Here is a 19,218-nt window from a genome sequence, read left to right as displayed (position 1 = left end):
GCTATCGTATGTTGGGTGGGTTTGCAGCAGAAAAAAAAAGATTAAATAGTAAAGGGTAAACTCTGACTTGTTATCCAGCTTGAAAGCAGGAAATGGAGTTCTTTCTCCATGGGTTCCAGTTGGCAGAACTGCTCGAGCACAGTATGGATCTAGATGTGTGTTTTTTTTTTTCTTTTTTGTGAGATAGAAGGTTGCACGGAATGAATGCTGTAGCTTGATCATGCTCTCTTTTCTTCTGCTTTCTATTAGCTAATCTCTGTGCTGATTGAAGGGAGCCCCCAGTGAAACTAGGGCTAGCTTGATTTTGAGCACACAAGAGCAGTTTAAGTTTAGAATAGCTTTGTAGGTAGTGTATCTATCTTTGGTGACTGATACAGACTTTCATAAAGATAAAATTAGTATATGCTCTGAATTTTCTTGTAAAAGAATCTTCTAGTGGCTGGAGAAGAGATTAACCTGCTGTCCCTCAAAGCTAATCCTTATGCTTATTACCTGGCTTTTAATGGTGTTAATCATTTATGTCAGTAGTTGCATGCTGAGCAGTGAAGTTTAGGCTTCAAGATTGCCAGGTCATACTTTGAGAGCACTGAAGTGTATTTTAAACAGCAAAATGTTTTGCATCTGTAAAATACCAAATTGCTTTTCATTATGGGCAGACACTTTTCCCACAACCTGTGTATTATTTTTTTTTTAATGTAAAATATATATAAATAATAAATCTATGAAATCTCCTAAAATAGTATCTCTGGAGTCTTACTCTGACATTATTGTATATTTTTGTGTGGCTTAGTGATGCCTGAGGAGTCTGAAAACTTTCTTCAGTATGTCTTGTAGCATAGCAAGCGTTACCATGGTACCTTGTAACAATTTTCCAATCAGCAGATGGAGCCACAAGGGGAAAAAAAGATTTGAGTGAAGAATTTTGGAATGGAATAATACTAAAATAAATTTGCTATAAAAAATGCTCTATATGATTGTTGAAAAATTAAAGCAAACAGTCCTGTAATGCATCATCTGTTAATTGAACATGTGCTCTCATTTATATGATCTGTACATAACCACGGTAAATTACAGTAAATTAGTATCAACTAATGACAGCCTTTACTTAATTTGGTGCTGTATCCCCTTATTTAAGCTCTCACCCTAATATTTGAAAGAGTGAAAAAAATCAACTTTCAGGATGTTTAATATTGTACTTTCTCAAAAAGTAAAATTGGAATAGACCTCTTGGACTGGATGTGGGAATCAGGAATACGGTGATTTAAGATCTTCGTAGAGTTGGTTTGTCAATGCAGTCAGTTCCTTTCTGGAGATCAGGTGGAGTGTGAAAGGGAAAAGAACTTCCCGAAGGATATTAAGTAGTAGCAACTCTCTTCACTAATCCACTGAAGACTGATAGAGATGCTTAAGCAAATCCACAGTTTACCCAAATTTTCCAAAGCACATATTTCTAATTATTACCATAAAACATCACTTTGCCCGGTTTCAGAGTGCTTTATCACTTGTGGGGTTTGTGGTGTTTCCAGGAGATGAGCTAGATAGTGAGGCTTTAAATATGTTTAAATAGGTTGCTTTTTTTTTAATAAAGTCATCTGATTGAGCTTTTATAACTACAACTATGCTTGTTGAAGGCATACTGTTTTAACAGTATGGAATGCTTTGTGTGCTCCAGTTTCAACTTGTCACAGGATAAGAATGTTCTTGCTGAAGATGATTTTTTTTCTCCATAGATTACGGTATATATATTGCAATATGGATTGTACAGTCCAGTAACCTAGTGCTGAACCTACTCTACTCTGACACTTCAGAGAACAACAGGAGAAGTGATACAGTAAGAGGATCAAATTATTTTTATCGTTTTGTTTGCTCCACTTCTATGATGACAAAAATAAAACATCAGGGAAGAGTCTGAAGCTCAGTCTAAAATCAGCAGTTCTTCAACAAGTATTTTGGCTCCATCCGAATTCTTTCTGCTGCATGAAGCAGATTAAAAGGAGGAAACCAAGTATTTCGCAACACTACAAATGTAATTATGTAAGTGTGCCACAGATTTTAACTTGGAAAAATTATAGCTTGAACCTTACTTTCCGTGGTGATTTGTCTTTACTTTACGGTGCTGTTGCATTGGCTGTTAATACTGTGTCTCTTCTGTGAATGAGCAGAGAATTTCGATATTCACAGTGACATCTTTGGAAGCATTAAATGCATATACAAGCACTTTAAAATGGCAGAATGTAATTAGAGCTGTGAGTTTGACAGTAATTCCTACAAAATTACAATATTTTCACCGTGCAGAAGGCAAAACTAAATGAAATGGATGTTGTTAGCATCTGCTAAGCATGATCACAGTTTTTTGAGATGGTTGGCTGTCATATTTATGACGCTCTGAATGAGATCTATAGCTGTGACTACCATTCAATTGCTGGATCTCAATCTGCCACATTTATAATTTAGCATTATGGAGGATGCCTCTTCCTGCAGCTCAAAAATCAGGGGGGAGAGGAATACAAATTCACTTTAGTCATTCAAACAGGACTGCTCTAGAGCAATCATACATGCAACCACATGCTTAAGTCCTATTATTTGGAAAGCAACTGGAAAGTGTTTTCCCAGTGCAAATAATTGCCAGGGACAGAATAGGTTCCTTGAATTCAGTTCTCCTTCTCCATTTAGGATTAGGAAAAGTGCCACTTTAGTTCTGTTTCTGCAGATACTCTGGTCACCTCCTTGCTTCTGTTGTACCCTGTTCTGAGTATTAACTGCAGGCTTTGCTGCATGCATGACATACTAGCACATGTGCCCAAGAGTTGAAAGAAGATTCATGATTTGAGGTGGCATAGGTAATTTGAATAAATTCTTGTGTTCTTCTAGTTCTCCATGCATTTCTGTCAGTGCACTGAAGAATACGTACACATCATAAGGGTGAATAAGAATATGTTTATTTCTCAGTTAATAGAATCATGGACTGGTTTGGGTTGGAAGGGACCTGAAAGCTCATCTAGTTCCAACTCCCCTGCCATGGGCAGGGACACCTTCCACTGGAAAAGGTTGCTCAAAACTCTGTCTGACCTGGCCTTGAGCACTACCAGGGATGGGGCAGCCATATCTTCTCTGGACAACCTGTGTCAGTGCCTCACCACCATCACAATGAAGAACTTCTTCCTAGCATCTAATCTGTAGGTCAGAATGTGTATTTACTCACTTACTACTTTCCAGTCATTGCAGGTATCCTTCTAGGATGGTTTAGCACTGTGTGAAGTCTCCTGCTCTATGGGACTTTCTTGGACTGTAAAATTTCAAATTATTTTCTTATTGTCCATAAGATGTATCACTGAAATATTAATGGTGATGATGATTAGAAGGAAGATAATGGTAGCACGGTCCCAGTTTGGTTTTAAATTAATCTAGAGGCTCTGATTTGCTAGGTTAAAACAAGTGTTCTGAAGCACACAAAGATTACTGTAATCTTCTACTGATCATGCATCATTGTTAATTAATGGGGTTCATTAGACTTACCTGGCTCCTCAGAAATACTGTAATTAACGGAGAGAACTGTGTATCTGCTTGCTTCTGATCTTTATCTGAGATATTCTACAAAGAAAATCCCATCCTAGTGAATAGTGAGCAGCAAAAGATTTAATGGGAGAACTGAAATGCCATTCCATTACATACTTGCACAAAATGTAGTTTTATTCATGAATTTATTCATTTATACATTATTTCACCTCCAAAAGATTTGTTACCCTCTCACAATGCACGTAAGAAAAGTATAAGTACCTCTTCTGAAATGTTTATAATGTAGGATTCATCTGCAATAAGTTCCAATCTCTGGAATTTATATATACATATATCTTTTCCCATAAAACATTGTTTTTTTCCATAAACATATATATAGCTTATATATATATATGGTTTTGCATAGAATTATATATCTTTAAAATATATATATTTATATTTATGGAATATATGTATATAAAAATATAGAGAGAGTGTATATAATATATATGGAATGTATATCTATTTTCCATATATATATATATATGGTTTCATTAAAACATACATATATATTTTTACATGTATGTTTTTCCATAAAAGATGTAGACCTGCACTTTCAGGAATATGTTTTTTGGCCTAGGAGATAGGGTGTTTTGTTTTGGTGGGGTTTTGGTTGTTGTGGTTTTTTGTTTTGTTTGTTTGTTTTTGATTGTTCGGTTTGTGGGGGTTTTTTTTCCACATTTGCTTAGTTCTGTTTTTGCAGTTGCACTCCATGTTTTTGCGTTTATTTAGTCAATTATATTTAGCTCAGGAAATGTATTGTTACATTACATACACTGACTAGATAGCTTCCTGCTTTCATATTTTTAAACTGTAGATGGTTTACAAGGAAGAGGCAGTAAGTGCCTTTATTTTTCCTATCACCATTTTCCAAGACTTGCTGTAACATCCTCTAAATTGTTTAACTGTAGCTGTCAACAAGTTCTTTGTCAGGGATTTTGCTTTTCAGAGTAAAATAGGTAAGTGATGATACCTTCCCAGGCTCCCTCTTAGTAAATAGCATGTGGGACAGAGCAGAGGTTTCAGCTGTGAGAATACAAAAACCTTAAATACCATTCAAAGTATTTGGATATTATGGGTATTTTTAAAGTATACTAAGCTGTTAGGTGGACCAGCTGCTCACTTACCTGGAATTATATATATATAAAAAACCCGACTCTTCTGTGCTAGCCTCCTAGAGAATACTTTAACAGCTTTTTGCCACCTGGGGAAATAGGAGGCGGAAGGAGGAAAAATTATCTCTTTAAAAAGATTCTAACTACAGAAGGAATGATGATTATAAGGCGACCGAGTTGCTTTTCACAGAAACAGCTAATGAGAAGATCTGAATTAGGGCAGAGAAGAATACAGCTTGTTTAATGATTAGATGGAATTTGTTTGTTCCAAATGTTATTCAAACATTTGAACTGCTAATATCCAGGTAGCTTCAGTCTGAATTACTTAAGCAGGCATTCACTGTAATTCAGCTGTGGTAGAATCTAGTCAGCCGCCTGTCGCTATCTCTTTCCATAGCCTGTAGAGAGAGTTTAGAATGACTAGGTTTCTAACTTAAGCCTCTCCACTAAGTGCCTAAAATTAGGTGTGTTGCAAATGGATGTAATGGACATGCCACTCAATGACAAAAGTAGCTTTGAAACTGGAAACTCCCACCTGCAATCTGTATATTAACTTGTTAGAGACATGTGTTATATATGGGTGGGATAAAAACAGTTCTGCTGTTTATGGTCATGTTGCATTTCTGGTGAGATGCTATAATTATACTTGAGATGGCTTTCTGTGGCTATTTTAAACACATTGAATTCTCATTGACATATCTGAACTTTCCAAGCAATAGATCTCATTCATCCCCTTCATTTGTTGCTCTGAAAAGACTCGTGTTGGTCAACCTCTTATTATCTAGGAAGTGTTTTTTCACAAATACCACAAATCATGAATTACGAAAGCTACCTGGTTGTAGCCAGCCTTTTTAAAATGGAAAGTCTTTATTTTCTTTTTTTCTTCTATGCCAGTAACATTGAGAGAATGTCCTCTTTTTCATAAAACATGCAGTCAGAAGTCTGGCTTCCAGCACTGTCAGCAGTGCCCTTTTCTCAAGTCAGTAACCTTTTCTGGGCTAAACCCTGAAACGAATCTATCATGGATATGACTAGTGTTTTATGACCTGCCGATTATAAATGCAGAATTGTGTTACTCTTCCATTCCAGTTAATCATTTTGCAATTTTGAAACAGTATTGAGATGTTAATATTATATTCCTTATTAATATTGGAAAAACTATTTTCTCCTCAGTAATGTCACACAGTTGTTAATATCACACAAATGTAACCGTAAGGAGCTAGATAATCTTGGATCCCAACATAAATAATGTTTACTGTTCTAAGGTGGTTTATCACTATCTTGATTAATTTCTTTCGAAATACAAGGCAAATGTTTTACAACACTGGTAACCATTAGTACTACATCACTGGGACACAGGATAATTCTTTAGATTAATTATATCTCATGTTGTCCTGTTATAGCAATACATTTTTACACTAGGAGTTCAGTGAAAAGGGTGACCAATGAAGAGCACAAAGGAGAAACTTTGCCTTTTTAATTTTTCAGTATTTTTCAATTTCAGATTCTCTCCAGTGCTCTTCTTACCTTTAACGCAAGTGGAGGAGGAGTAACCTGTTACCTAAACTTTCATACTGGTTCCTAATTCTGTATTTGATAGCAGTTCGTTTTTGAAGGGACCATTCTCTTCTATGGGAGCTTTTTCACACGCCGTTTAGTATAGCAGTAAGATAACTTTGTTGTGTTTTGTGAATTTTTCCAGTAAATTGTTTAATGCTTTGTTGCAGTTTGCAAGCAGGGAACAGGGTTTTTTTCAGAATAAATATGAACTATGATTTTTTTATTTTTTTTTTCTCCAAATAATCTTTGAGAATATCTTCAAGTCTCTGTTAAGAGACCTAGTTGCCCTGTCCAAGGCAAAATAACCTGATTTTCTTTGAGGATTTTGATATTTTTAAGTTTGCCAATTATTTCTCAATTAAACTTGTCCTATTTCAACCATTAATATATTTCCAAATTTCTGCAGAGTCTTTTGCTAATTTATTCTTCAGGTACATTTCTAGTCTAATTTTTCTTTTCCTTCCTTCTGCTTTCATCTTCTTTGTAACAACCTCTATGTAATTCTCTTCTAATCTGTGAGGACCTTAATTCTTTTTCTCATGTGCATCCATTTTTTTCTGCAGATACTGTTTTTCATTAATTCTCCAAGGAAGCATATTTAGTAGCAAAGTTTGTAGTTTTAAAATCTCCTTAGGGTCTTTTTCAGTTGTCTGTTTTTTGTTGTTTTTTTTTTATTTTTTATTTTTTTGTGATAAGAAACTATTTTTTTCTCATGCCTACATGCTTTAAATCTGTGGACAGTGTTTTTGGATTACTTCTGTCTTTCATGTCAAAATAAAATGAGTTTTTATTCTGATAACATTTGAAACACTCAGATTTGTCATTAGAGGATTCTTCAGCTTTCAAGACTTTTTTACAGGATCATTGCATTTCATGATAAATGAAAGTAAAAATCCTCATCAGTTGAGCCTGTGCTTGGATATAAGATATGAAGCTGTAACATCTGCTACTAAGAATGATGTAACTGATCTGGTATTTAAAAATGCCAGAGTGAGTAGGTAGTTGTGGGAGATGAGATGAATACTTCAGCAGGTGCCTTGCTTTCCAGTAACCATGGACCTTAATATGGGATTGTAGATATCTGACTTTTTAGCAGTTATTGGTTGATTTTTTCCCTAGGGTCTTGTTTGTTTTTTGTTTTAACCTTTTTTAAAGTTTTTTTTTAAACCTTTTTAAAGTTTTAACCTTTTGGATATGCTATACAGGTACTCAAACAAGCAAACAACTGTGCTTAACAGAGTAGTTAACAGGCATATGAGGTATCAAGCCAAAGATAGAATTTGCAGTGAGTAAATATGGGACAGAAATAGGAATGTGAAGGCAAAGGAATCTATTTCAAAGCAGGGAGCTGTTCTTGTTCTTTTAAAATACCTCAGGAACAAACAGAAAAAAAAAAAGAGTTGTTTTTCTGGTTTTTTTTTGGCTTTTTTTTTTTTTTTGTTCTTCACAGCTAAGGTTGCTTTGCTGTAGATTTTACACCTTTCAGTGTTCACTTTATTGGAATATTTCTTTTCAAGATTTTTGCACCCCAAATACTACAATGTGTTGCATTTGCTTTGCTTTGCAAGTTAATGAATAATTTTATTTGGTATGGGTTGGGTTTTTTTCAACTGAAAGTGATCATTAACAACACTTGGGAGACCTAAGCTGAAGAGAAAGTGAAATCATTTCACTTTAAGGCTAATACTTGCTATTTTTATTGTACCCAAAGGAAGAAATTTTACAAGAAACAGTTTTTTTGTGTCATTGCAGCATTAGTCATAAGAGCTACAGCATTAACTAAAGCCTGCATATACACCTACAGTGTAGCATTTTGCTCTTGTATGCTGATACTGTTTGAGTCCTCTCATCGTTGCCTTGAATGCAGTTCAGCACTGGATGCTGCAGTCTTCTATTGTGGTGCAGGTCACGTAGCAGTGAATGAACAAGATTGCATGAATAATGTGTTTTTTATTCAACGACTGGATAAAAATGAATGTCCTCAACACCTACGTACATCCAATCTCCACCACTTCCTGTGTGCTTATTCTTCCTGAAGCTTTAATTATTTATCCTTGGAGAGAATTTGACAGTTACAAGTAGTCACGACTCAGTCGGTTAACCCTACAAACACCAGAACCAATCTCCATATCAAGTACAATTGAATGTCTCGTGGAATCAAATGTTGATTTTGAAATGTATGACTCCCGTTAACAGAAGAAACCTGGCATCCTCAAAAACTACATATTTTTAAATCTAGTGCTGTCTTTAATGAAATTAAAATTGGTCTAATATTCTTGCTAATTTCAAGAGGTAGTCTTTGAAGAATGTGATATGCTTTGAACACTGACACTGGCATTCTCCAATAAAAATGCAGTTTCAGGGGAGAATGGTCAAGTAAGGTTGAAAGCAGCATTAGTTAGCAAGTTGAAATATGTGCATCGTTTCCCATCATGCAATATTGCATAGTGATGAGAGAAAAAAAGAATTATGTAAGTTGTCTGCTGATTTTGCTACTTGGTATTTATAAAGTGTTCAAATTACAGAAAAATTGTGTGCATAGTAGGAGTCAGCATATCAATATACAACAAGAGAAAAAGAGCCTTAGAAATAAAATGCTTCTTTGTCTTGGTTACATATAAAAGGAAAGGCCGGGAAAGCATGTGTGTGTATGTGTATATAAATATATATATATATACACTTTGTCTACTTTATCTGAGGGCAAGGAGATTATCAAAGAAACAGTAAAATTATTTTTCATATGAGCATTTTGTTTACTAAAAATATTCGTTATGTGGCTGCATTTTAGACACCAGTGCTAGAAGGGCCAACAATTAGGGTACATTGCCAGAGCTTGTTTTTGCTAAGTATGTTCCCTCCCTTGCCCATCACTCTCCCTGGCAATAGTGCCCTGCACAGCCTCAGAATTCTTTTCATTCTTCTTTCAGTGAGGGCTTTCACAATTTTACATCAAAATTAGAAGTAACAGCAGAATATCATTACTCATGGGGTCCATAATCAGGATCCAGAAACTTGTGTATGCTTTTACCTGTAGATTATGCCCTTGCTCTGTTGGATAATGTTACTGTATTACCTGACTGGACTGCATGAATCATGGCAGGTGGGGACAAATCTGTCTATAACATTAGGCTGCATAATGTAGGAGTATGCCCAGTGCTGGTAGCTACTAACATTTTTAAGCCTTGAACCTAGAAAACCACCTCATCTCCTCATGCTAATTGAAAGTGTAATGTGAGGTGGTTTTGTTTTATGCTTTTGCTTGCAAACATTTGGGTGAGGTAATTAGATTACATTAGCAATTTACCCTGAATTTTGACAGTCCCTCTGAATTTCTATTAAATGCTAGGTGTTTTCCTTGAAAGTAACACAGTGGTCCAGTGAAGAATTAATTCTCAGAAGACGTGTTCCCTGTGCTGTGTGAAAGATTAGAGTAGGTATTAACAGTGCTTCCTTTTTACCTTTTGTTCTAGGTATTATTAACTGTGCATATTAGGGGTAAGCTTATTTCAAGCATGTTGGTTAACTGCAAATTCCATGGTGTCATATTTAATGCTGTTGAGATGAATGTCCAACTGAACAGCTGGACCAGTTGTTGAGACCTGCCAAAATACTGAGGAATCCTGAGTTTTGTATTCTAATTCATGATAGTAATCATGGTCACGGTGAAGTGAGTCTTTGAGGTGTGAGCTGAACTGGTTCTAATTGTTTTAGTATGTGGAACTTGGCAAATCGGCAAACTCAGATTTTCAATTTCTGAGTGTTAGTATAAGAGATGATAACTGAGATAACCATAATAAAAACAAGTGTACCAAAGTACAATGATGTGTTGAGGTACAGTTAAGTGATTTTTTTAAGCAGTTATGACAGGTTTATCCCAGTCTGCATGAGGACAGAGATGAAAGGTAGGTTGGCATATTTTGTGAGATAGATCAAGGGCATATGAATAGTCTCAGGATTTTAGAGAACAGAGAATATGGTCTGAAGCTCCAAACTTAGATTAGCAAATCGTTGTTTCTCCTAAATGTAAACACTTCTCTGTGGCATACTGCAAAGTCTTTTCACTCCAACATATTGATAGCAAAACAACTCCTGCTACTAATCATGTTGGTTGTATTGCCCATGTCTTTGATGTTATCTGTGCAGTTTTGCAGTACTGGTAATATCCCTGATAATATGTAGAACATGTTTATTAAAAGCATTAGATTTTAAGTTTTTGTTATGAAGAATTCAACTCTTTTTTTTTTTTCTTAGTCATCCTTTTGATCTGTTTGCTGCTTCATAGCTACAAGACAATTTTGTGGACATAATTAAAAATTACAAAAGAATGAACCATATGATCTTCCCTACACTGCTCATGCATTCATCCTTTTCCTTAAGTGATGTAACCTCTGCTGCAAAGGACCTCCTCAAAGCTGAAGAAGATGGGTTACCTATAGGTGACCATTTATAGACAGTTTCCTTTCAAAAGCATGAAAAGCTGATGCAACAACTGAAGCAGGGTTGCTGGTGGGTGCAATATGCTTCTGAACAGATGAGACAGGTGAGCAAGACGTTGCTGCCTTCTTAAACAGGATTAAGTTGTAGTCTTATGTTCTGATGGCCCACACTTCTCACTGCAGTAACATGGCTTTGCAGGGACTTAGATACAAGTTCTTCATTCTCCTTACTCCCTCTTTTAGGTGTGATTAGCAGGTTGGTGATCTAGTTGCCCATAAATCCTAATGCTCTAGTGAGAGTTAATGTGCTTTGTAGAAGGGAAAAACTCCTTCCAGCTTCTTTTGCAGCTTGGACAGCAGAGGGCAGGTGTTAGTTTTGCATGACTGAACGTTTATTGCGTGGAATGGCTGTGTGTGTACATGGGATGAAAGTGTCTGCATGTTACGAGTTACAAAGATGTAGTATAGAGCAGTTAAATATAATTTATGCATATAGAACTTTTTTTTTTTAAAAAAGAAAAGAAAAGAAAAGAATGTTCTGCTTTTTCATAAACGACTTTTGTCCAAAAATGTTAAAATTAAAACGTTACTGGCAAGATAAAAAAAGGGTCAGTCCAGGAACATTGCCATCTACCCACACCCCACTATACTGAAACCTCCTAATATAGTTTTTTTCTCTCATTTCACTGTTGTCATGGTGGTCTGTGAACATTCATGTCAATACTAGAGTCGCTGCACAGGAGGCAGATGTATATTTATTCTGATGCAGAATTTTGTGCCGTAGACTTATTTTGGCATTATTGAGTTTTTAGTTTTTTTTTTGTAGCCACATGGGAATCCTAATGCTTGTAGCTAAACAACAGACTTCTGCCAGTTTAGATATGCTGGCCAGGCATATGTTGGTCAGGTGCTGTGCAAAAGCAGACTCTTAGTATTTACACAATGTTATGTGCAAAATCATGGTTTTGGTGGTATAGTTTCTTGCATTTGGGTAGCTTAGCAGCTTCAGCAGGACAAAGCACTGCTGTGGCATTGTTTTGTTAATCCTAGAGAGTTAAAGAGCTGCTAGTTGTGTTAAAGTATTAACTTAAGGGTAATTGCAGTTTATGGTGGCCAGTAATAACTGTTGGAGAAGAGGCTTAACATGTTAATTCAGTGGCAGATAATAATTTCATAACAGTATAGATCCGTACCGTACTCTTTCCTGTCCCAAAGTGAATAATAACAGTAGACAATCCACATTTATACAATGCTAACATGATGACTGTAATGATAGTGTACAGATAGTCTTGCAGATGTGCTGTCATGTAAACTTGTGGAACTACCCGAAGATACAGCAGTACAGTTGCTGGCAGGTATTATTTAAACTTACTGAACTACCTGGAGATACAGCATTACTGTTGCTGTCAGGTATTAAGAATTATTTCCTAAGTTCCACTTAGTAGGATCTTTCCTTCTGCTTTACTTCCATAGCAGGCCTTCTCAGCCTGTGTGGTAGCTTCAATGCCTTTTTCTCCCATCTGGAACTGTGAGCTGGGATCAATGTCTGCCACTGCCTGTGCACATGCATATGTACACATCTGTGGATACCTCTTCTGTATGACTGTACCCAGGAAGATGTTAACCATCACTTCAGGTCAGATGACAAGCAACATTAATGCAAACAGGTACAGTGACTCAGGCCAGCAGTTTGTACTACTAATATGCAGCATAAGACAGAGATGACCATTTATGCTCTCTATTGGGTTTCAGTTCTTACAATTTTGATTATACCCTTTTAATTAGGGGAGGGGAAACACATGGATTTGGGAAAGTTCAGTATTTTTAATTTACTGCTGTCTGCTCAGACAAGGTACAGTTAGCCCTGCATGATGCCAGAAGATATAAACAAGAACATTGTGCATTTCTCTACCTCATCCTTTCCACTGGTGCTCTTCTTGCCAGTATTTAGCCATCCTAATAAAGGGTAGGTACTATCTTCTCATTTCTATACATACAAACGCATATTTATATGTATACTGTATAATCAATGCATAATTTTTTGTTATTTAGAAAAGAAAATATTAATAAAACAATTTAAATGTCCATTAAAACAAACATACTTTTTGATTGGCAACCAATGGTATATTTTAATAAATTATTTTAATAAAATAAACCTCATAGGTATTTTTCTGCATTTTAATCAGGTTACCTAAGAAATCTTGTACACAAATTCGGAAACAGTTAAAATTGCCAGACTTCAATTTGAGTTGGGAAAAGTTGTGATGAAATTTCCCTCCTATTAAAATAAGCAAGAAGCTCAGAACTTCATACACTTGTTTTTTAAAGCAACTTCACAAACCATTTTTAGGAAAATAAGATATAAGCAGAAAAAAAGGTAAGATATAAACAGAATTAAAAAAAAAAATTAAAAAAACCCTACCAAAAAGCACAAGAACAAAAATAGGCACCTTACTACAAAGCAGAAAAGAGAACAACTGAATTATTAAATGCATCTCATGAATGAGAACCAAAAAGACACTGGGTTAACAAAGAAACAAATGACTGGCTTCTCATCAGAGAGAGAGAGCAGAAAGAGTTCTTGTGTAATTTGTCAGTGAACTGATTGCTATTTACTTTCTCCTCTGAGTCGCCAATTTTTCAGATTGCTCAAAATAAAAACACTTGGAGACCCTTGGATGTTAATTCATACATGCCCAGAAGAGCTGCCATTTCCATCAGTATGAGTGCATCATAGGACCAGAGGGAAGGTTATGGGCCTCTTGCTAAAGTATCCACCATACAGTACAGTTTGTCAACCAAGTGGTAGTTTGTGGACAGAGAGGAAAACATGACTGGAAGGTATTTCTTTGGGAAGCAGAGTCCCTGTTTAGGCTAATATGCTGGCTCTGGAGTTTGGCTTCTGGTGCAGATGGCTGTGGGTAGCTTGGGACAGGGAGAAAGGAGAGTGTCCACAAATGGCTATGACAGGTACAGGCAGCCACACAGACATGGCTGAGCTTTAGGTTGTATTTGGGAAATAAAACCCTATTACACTGCTGCCATTTCTCTTTCTTATTTCTGGGACTGGCTTAGAGAAAGGAAAAATTTGCTGTAAAATGTGGGTTTTCTTAAGAGCAGGTCCCATGTTACAAAGTTGATTTACTGCTGGTTTGCAGATTTTAATGCACTCCTCTGTTTGATCCGGCATTGCAAAAGCTTAGTGTCATGTTCAGATTCAGGTATTATCTGAGATCCATCTTTAATCTGAACTTCTGTAGTACGTTGACTTTTAATAATAGGCCCCCAGGAACCACGAATGGAGCAGAAGGAGTTACAAGTTTCATTTTCTTCCAAATATTTCATGTCATATTTTGCAGGGTGAAAATGTCTTAAGATAGAATTGTTTCAGTATTTTCAGCTAACAGAAACTAACATCCTCCTTGTTTAGGGTCAGCTTCTGACTCAAAAGTGAAGCATCCACATGGAAATCTGTAGGCTTATTTCAGACTTTAATTTTACATTCCACTGATGGAACTTAAGTTGGAAGTTGATCATTAATGATTGATGATCACTGATTTTCAACAGTAATACTTCCAACAATGTAGTTTTCCAGAGAAGTAACTTGCAGAGCTGCAAATAATGCTCCCATTTACTGTCACAGCCCACCCTTAGCAATAAGGTTGCCATGGAAACCGCAAAACTCTGGGAGAGAGAAAAGGGGCGAGAATGAAAGGAAGAAGGAGGGAATTTACAGGAGTTTTCTTCTGAAGTAAATCAACTAGGAGTTGTTAAAAATTAGGTTTGGGGTTTTTTGGGGGTTGGTTTGGTGTTGTGGAGTTTTTTTGGGGTTGTGTTTTTTTGCTAGGGGGGATCCATAGCTTTTGCCTACAGTCCTTTGGAACTATGGAACTGCTGGAGCAAGTCCAGAGGAGGGCCATGAGGATGATCAGGGGACTGAAGCACCTCCTATATGAAGACAGGCTGAGAAAGTTAGGGCTGTTCAGCCTGGAGAAGAGAAGACTGCATGGAGACCTCATAGCAGCCTTCCAGTATCTGAAGGGGGCCTACACAGATGCTGCGGAGGGACTCTTCATTAGGGACTGTAGCCATAGGACAAGGGGTAACAGGTTCAAACTTAAACAAGGGAAGTTCAGGTTAGATATAAGGAAGAAGTTCTTTACTGTGAGGGTGGTGAGGCACTGGAATGAGTTGCCCAGGGAGGTTGTGAATGCTTCATCCCTGGCCGTGTTCAAGGCCAGGCTGCACAGAACCTGGTGACATGGTTTAGTGTGAGGTGTCCCTGCCCATGCCAGGGGGATTGGAAGTAGATGATGTTAAGGTCCCTTCCAACCCTAACTATTCTATGATTCTGTGATTGTTTTTTTTTTGTTGTTGGGGCATTTTCTGTGTAGGACAGTAACCCAAGGTCTGACTCAAACACCCAGCATGGAAAAAAAACTGAGTGAGCCCAGTCTGTGTGTTTTTTGTTGGGTTTTTGTTTTTGTTTTTTTTTTTTCCCTGCAAAATGTTTTGAAGTAGAGCTACATTGTCACGGCTCTTCTTCCTTACGCTGATGGAAACTTCAGTGCCTTTCTACCAGTTATGTGATGAGTCTCCCATGAAATCACATGAACATGTAACATAGTCTGCGTGCAGGTGAGTTGGAGACACAGGGGAAGACAGACTATGATGTAGTAAGTATGTACAAACAGAAAAGATAAAATCATTTAGAAACTTTTTTTTATTAAAACACCTACATACCTTCTTGAGAAGGTTAGATCATAATCCTTTTTAGCTTGTCTTGATTTTATCTTGTTTGTCTGTAACTACATCATCAGAGGTTGTCTTACATAAAGCTGAATTAGGCTGATTAATACATGGATGAGAGATTTCTGGTATATATCTAGTTTGTGCAAGGAAGGCTAGTATTTTCCCTTCTGAATTAACTGATCAAGAGAAGAAATGTCCCCACAGGATGTTAGAAACCCTTGTACTATCAAAATACTGTTTTTTTTATGTGAGGAATTGACCATTTGTGGTGTTAAAGATTCTGCAAGATGATTTACTGTAGCAGAGCATTAACACTTGTGTCCATCATATTACAGTGTGAGAAATAGCATCCTATTTACTGACGGCTTAATGCTGCATCATAGTAACATTAATTGTTTGGGGCTTGTTGCAAAGAGGAATGTCAACTATGATGGCCCTATGGCTACATTTTGTATGCTGCAATTAAAACTAATAGCAGCATCTGTATTTAATTTTGTCTGGCATATTCACTGTTTCTTATAACTTAGCTAACCCAAATTCTGGTTGGATTTTTTTCCCAAAGTCATTGTCTTTCTTATGCTCATTTTTAAAAAAAAATCAGTTTAGTCCACAAACGATTTTACTGTCACTGGTGGAAGTTAAAACACAAATAGGCTTTCAGCAGAATTTTAACAATTTCTAGCACTTGTTTTTATAGAGTACATAGTTAACCAGAGTGTGTTCCTGGAACTAGATACTTCTGCTCATTCTGATTATACAATTCATATTTCTGTAAATATGGGTCACTAAAAGTCACCTTTTTTGCATTCAGGAGAGTTTCTTACTGCAGGTTGTGTAACGTATCAGTTTTACTGCCTGTGTTTCCTCTTTATGGTGGTTTCACCATCTTACGGGGTTTACCTTGTGTATGAACAATGTCTCCTACCTTTGCACCTACAACAATTTAAATCCTTTTAGATCTCATCCTAAAAAAAAAAAAAAGAAGTTTGTCCCTTTTCCTCCCTCTAGTCTTGTCCCCCTTCCCTTTGCTTCCAAGAAAACTTACTTGCTTCTGAAGTACTGGCTACAGAGGCAGTTAAGATAGATACAGAAAGAAAAAAGGTGGCAGCTCAGGATGAGCCCCTGGGAGTCACTTGGAGGGTGAAAAAGAAGAATAGTCGCATGAGACACAAACTGTATTAGGGTGAGAGGAGGATCCGTGAGAAAATGGAACTGAAAAAACAACAGAGAAAAAAACCAATAAAGACAGAATGGTCAGAGATGCCAAAACTACCAGTGGATCATAAGAAGTTCTGTACTTCGTCAGAGGCAGTGTACACCCTCTCATAGTGTATGCATTGCTAGGATTATGTATTATTTTGCATTTATCAGCATTGAATTTCTACCTGCCATTGCATTATTGAGACAACAATGAGCTTATTATTCCATAGCCATTTATTACTCATGGTAGCAGTGTCTGGCTCATATCACTGTAAAAAGGAAAAAAAAAAAAAAAAGCTTATTTTCAACTTGGATCCACTTTACTAGCTGACCTGGCATAGGTGCAGAGGTGCAGACAGATTAGAGAGAAAGCGTGACTTGAATGTCTTGCTTTCAATTGTGCTACGATAACAGTAGTAACAATCTTGTTTAAGGCTTGCATGGTATAGTCAGTGTGCAAGCTACAGGCATGTTGTTGGAAATGTCAGACGCATTATAACGTTCAGCAATAGCCAGAATTAACTAGGTGCTATTTTTAATTGCAGTTTATGCCTATTACAAGGTTTCCTAATTTAATTCATTATTTCCTGGAGTTGGATTTGAACCTGCTGCCTGTAGGGCAAAATTACTGACCTTTTCTAGTCTCAGGAACTATAAAAGGCAAGTTTTTAAAGCATTTAATTCTTCCAGTTTATGGCTGGGTTTATAAAGGAGATCAGCTCCCATCCAGACACTGAAATAAGCACCAGTTTTCAAGCACCAGGTAATTCAGTGGCTACTACTCCCTTGCAATGTCTAATGTCAGATTTCCAGGAGAGCACAACACCCATTGGATGTCCTGGTAGTGTTTCTGTGTCCAGTGAAGCAGTGTCAGAAGCTGGTCCTTGGAGATAAAACATATGCTTTTTTTTTTTTTTTTTTTCCGCAAGGTTTTATTTTTCTTTGTTTTGTGTGGTTTTTTTTTTTTTTTTATTTTAACCTTTTTTTTTTTTTTTTCTTTCATCAGGGGTCTCTGAAGGCAAACTTGTAAAATCTGTGAATCTGCTGGTGCACAGGGAGAACAATCGAACATCAAACAAAATGTGCGCATTCATGTTCCCATCCTGGATGTAAATGAACCGGCTGAATGAACACGTCGGGGAGAAACCCAGATCTGGCTTCCAGGTTTTCCTCACCTGCCACCCCTGTGGACACCCCATGCATTTTTTTGGCAACACCCTCTCTTCCATGGGGGCTTTGCGACCCACCCTCATCTGCTAAGACGCCAGCTGCATTTCCCAGTGTTGCCGCAAAAGCGGTGCCGCCTGTGCTGGAAATGGGATCTTCCACTATTTAGCAAGGCTTTGCTGAATGAGTCATCAGAGCCGGCTGGTATTGGCTGGGCTGGTGAGCACCCAAGGGATTGCCTGGCAGAGGCTGAGAGGCCTTGCTTCATTCACAGAAATGTGGGGATGCTAGCCAGCCCTTTCATTCACACGCACAGAAACTCATTCACATTTTTCAGTTTTGCTAGCCACTTCTAATGAAGAGAACTATTTGGGACCAGTAGGGTTTTCTGGGCAGTAGAGTCACGTAAAAATAGACTGCGATGTGTATATTTGCTGTTGCTATGCTAGGAGGATGAAGAGAGGAATGAATGCTGTGTGGATGCTGTAGCAGGTTCGCAGTGTGGTGATGAAAGGCTGTTCTGCAGATCACTAGAAACCTGCTTTTGCACTGACTAGGACATTGCCATTACTCATCACTGCTGGGATAAGAGGTGCTGACTTAATTTAATGTCATGAATATGCTAATTAAATACCTGTATTTGAGCTGGCTGTTTCTCTGTGTTTGCACTTTGTATACTGCAGCCTTTATTCATGGGAGAGGGAAGGAATTCCATGGGATTTTTCCTTTAAATTGTCCTGCAATTAGTAATTTGTTTAAAAAGCAGCTTTGCACTATGCAAATTCCGTAGTCTCAATTTGTTTATAATGCAGTGTATTGTCCTACATGCAAATGATGTTTTGCAAAGATCAGTTTATATAGGAAAGCCATACTGGGGCTTGTGATGGACATTGTGTATCACAATGCTGCACACATCTTGTTTTTTTTTGTTTGTTTGTTTGTTTTTTTTAAAGTAAGAGAAATGAAATTCCTGTTTTCTGCATGTTTTCCTACTTCTCAGATCAAGTGTTTGTGGCTGATATTTATGCTTAGTAAGACCTGGTGCATTTTTTTGTTTTTCATTACAGGATGTCTGTTTGCTGCTACCTGGACTTTTGACTGTTCTTTTAGCGTTTTTTTTTCAGTTTTTCAGAATCACACCAAATATTCCAGTGAATTGGAGACCCTCTTAATGTTTTTATTCAGAGTAAATATCAGTGGTTAAAGAAAAAACATCTATCAAGCCTGTCGTTGGACGTCAGAAAAACACATTTCTTCACACATCGGTACTTATGTAATTCCTGCATTAAAATAGAAGGTTGTTGTGGAGTAACAGGGCAGAATAATTTCATTCTCTATCAAGAATTCAATGTAACAGTTTCTGTAAGAGACAGCAGTGACACAAAGGCACTTGTCTTAGGCTCCTTTTGTAGAAGAAAATGTGTATATCATTT

The 19,218-nt window shown here is 37.0% G+C and overlaps 1 long non-coding RNA gene across 1 annotated transcript; it reads left to right on the top strand.

The window, feature by feature from the left end:
- Nucleotides 1-1,540: 1,540 nt before the first annotated feature.
- LOC130601610 (uncharacterized) lies at nucleotides 1,541-18,715 on the top strand. Its single transcript, XR_008972721.1, has 3 exons — nucleotides 1,541-2,034; nucleotides 6,794-6,839; nucleotides 17,625-18,715. It is a non-coding gene; the product is annotated as an uncharacterized LOC130601610 (long non-coding RNA).
- The last annotated feature ends 503 nt before the right edge of the window (nucleotides 18,716-19,218 follow it).

This window comes from Pezoporus wallicus, unplaced genomic scaffold (genome assembly GCF_028554395.1).
Source record: "Pezoporus wallicus isolate ANWC-B61680 ecotype Strahan unplaced genomic scaffold, APGP_CSIRO_Pwel_v1 contig_10094, whole genome shotgun sequence".
NCBI classification, from domain to species: domain Eukaryota; kingdom Metazoa; phylum Chordata; class Aves; order Psittaciformes; family Psittacidae; genus Pezoporus; species Pezoporus wallicus.
This window is presented reverse-complemented; position numbering and strand designations above follow the sequence as displayed.